The sequence below is a fragment of a genome, unplaced genomic scaffold (assembly GCF_019419815.1).
Source record: "Pyrus x bretschneideri cultivar Hongxiangsu unplaced genomic scaffold, Pyrus_bretschneideri_v1 Contig127, whole genome shotgun sequence".
NCBI classification, from domain to species: Eukaryota; Viridiplantae; Streptophyta; class Magnoliopsida; order Rosales; family Rosaceae; genus Pyrus; species Pyrus x bretschneideri.
Window position 1 is genome coordinate 23,927 of NW_025999421.1, and position 2,858 is coordinate 26,784.

Below are 2,858 nucleotides of genomic sequence, written 5' to 3' on the forward strand. Positions count from 1 at the left end.
TTCAAAGAATCGTATCAATTATAACGTATAAAGATATTTCTCCATGTCTTACAACTTTAAGGTCACCATACCCAAATGCTTAAGATAGAATTCGCCTCAACTCTACTCCTCACAGAATTCACTCAAATTTTCACTCAGATCCTAAGGTTTTAATCTCTCCACAACCATATATGAGTGAAATTATGCAAAGGGAACCAAAATTCTCACATATGAAATCTGAAATGAAAGCACAATTTCTGAGTAGATCTCATGAAATGAATCAAATGCTAAGAATATAGATAACACACACACTTACCATCACAACATGAATACATCCTCAATGATCAGCTAGGTCTTTCTCAAGATTGTAATGTAAGGCTTAGGTTATAGGTTACGACAGAAGTGATATGAAATACTAGAGCTTGGGGCATACCAAAGTGTTCTTGAGGATCATGCTCTTCACTTGCATTTGTCTTCTTTTTCTTTGTTTTTGGCGTCCAGGACCTATGCATTAAAATGAGGGGATTTGGAACTTGTATCCACTTTGACTCTTTTTTTTTTTTTTTTTAGAAACTTCTTCAACATAGGTGTCCTTGGTACACGCCACAATCTTGTTCTAAGCTCAATTTACCTTTTTAGTTCTCATCACATTGGTATTCCCCAAACTATAAGGTATGGCTTGTAATGGGCTAGAATGGGTAGATTATGGTGTGGGTGATGAAAACAAATTAGGCTAAAGTGTTTGGCTGCAACAAGGGTGAATGGAGCACACAAATGGGTAGGATTTAAGCCTTTTAGTAGTTAAACATGCATAGCCTAACATCATCTCATTGAGTTCATTCATGAATGATACTAAATACATGGTATCTTCAAAGGAAAATGATTCTTAGTATCCAATCAAAATAGAAGTAATGAGATCATTTAACGTGAAATTGAAAGAAAAAGATAGGAGTAGAAACACTTTAAACCCTCTCAAAGAAGCAATTAGGCTCAAAATAACTCACTAGGGTAGTCTCCACTATTCTTCTTCCAGAATTTGAGTATGGTACCTCTATCATCATAATTTCAAGAGTTATAGCTTTATAAATGACAACAAGATGCAACTCTTTTCCATAGCAACCTAATCGTTTGTTTTCAAACATAGTCCTCATATACAATCGTATTAGCATGCAAAACACTCTTAACTAAAACAAACCCACACAAATTGAACAAAATGAAAGCAAAACACTCTTAACCAAACTAACACAACAAACAAATATAAAACACTCTAAAACATCTTAAAAACACCTTAAAACAGCAAGGAACAACATTTAAAGTTATGGGTGATAAAATCCCACGAATTTTGCATTAACAACATTAGTTACCCCCCCACACTTAAATCAAACATTGTCCTCAATGTTTTAAGTATAGATTCACAAAAAACATAAGTAAGCACACAAAAAGCAACTAAACATACTAAACATGGCAGAATGTAATTAATCAAAGAGAAGAGTTTAGAGACGCAAATCTGATTATAGAGTGTACATTCCATCTTCTCCTTGGTAATTGCATTGAGGCTTTGATCTTTGTGATTCCACAGGCTTACTCTTGAACTGCGCTGCTCCCATCGTTGATTTTCCTTTGTGCTACTCTTGAACTGGGCAGCAGGCTTCTTTTGGTCTCCCCTGAAGGTCTGAGCTTACTCCTTTGGTCTGTTTCTTTGTTCAATCTTTCCAATTCGTATTGAAAAGGGTTGGAGGATAACTCAGCCTATGTTTGTCTCCACATGCTTCAATGTATCATTTTCACTTGCCTTGCTTGCTCCCCTTGCAGAAGTGGTCCCTTCTCCGGAAGTGTGTCAACCGTTGAAGATGACTACTCGAGAGCAACTCTAGGTAAGCAATCAGGAATGGATTCCAGGCAGTCGGTTCCAGAACAGAAGACTGGCTCTAAGTGTCTCTGATTGCTTTTGTTTACTTTGCCATGCGAGTAATAACAAGGACAAAGAAAAGGACAGGGAAAGAGCATGATATGAGATACTTTTGCTTTAGACCTTGATGATATGAGATACCTTTGCTTTTGAAGAAACGGCGAATGAAGCAGCACATGTATTTGTTGTGGTTGTCTCCACATGCTTCGATCGACCGTTTCCTTCTACCTCATTTGTACTCCAGGTTTCTGGTATCTTCTTTGGGGGAGAAAAAATTGAGTATTTCAAGAGGCTTCGCTGGGAGTGCGCCCTCAGAGGTGAGGAAGAGTTGGGCATTTTCTTCAGGTTTGCCTTGCCATAAAGACGAAGGTCGACATATATAGAGATAATATCAAGTGGTGGTATTGTTCTTTTACCCGTGTCGACAAACGTCTCTTCGATTTTTGAACGGACGCCTCTTCGATTTCTGCACGACGCCCCTTCGATTTCTGCACGACACGTAGTAGTGCGTACGCGGCTCTGTCAGAGCTCTTTTGACAAAGTCGCACGCGTTTTCTGAAAAGCAGAGAAAGCGTCGCCGAAATTTACGCTTGTCGGCAAAAGTGTAGCTGCGATGATGACCTCCACGTGAACTTTTGACAAAGTTGAACGCGTTTCTGAAAAGCCGAGAACGCGTCGCCTAACTTACGCCAGAAATTCCGGCTTTTTGAATCGATGGACGCGTCGCCTTGACTTCTTATAGAGCTATCGATCACCACAACAAACACACTCTGAAGATTTCCCATTCTTTGAAAATCGACTCCGGCCCTTTGAGAATTAACTCCATCCACCCCATCTCTTTGAACACTTTTGAAAAATGGCAAACCCATCGAACCTTAGCTTAGATTTGAGTCTCAACATCGATCCGGTTGCGCCCCGTCAAGGTAATGTATGGCGTCCTTCTTTTTTATCTTCTAACGGTCTTCTTACA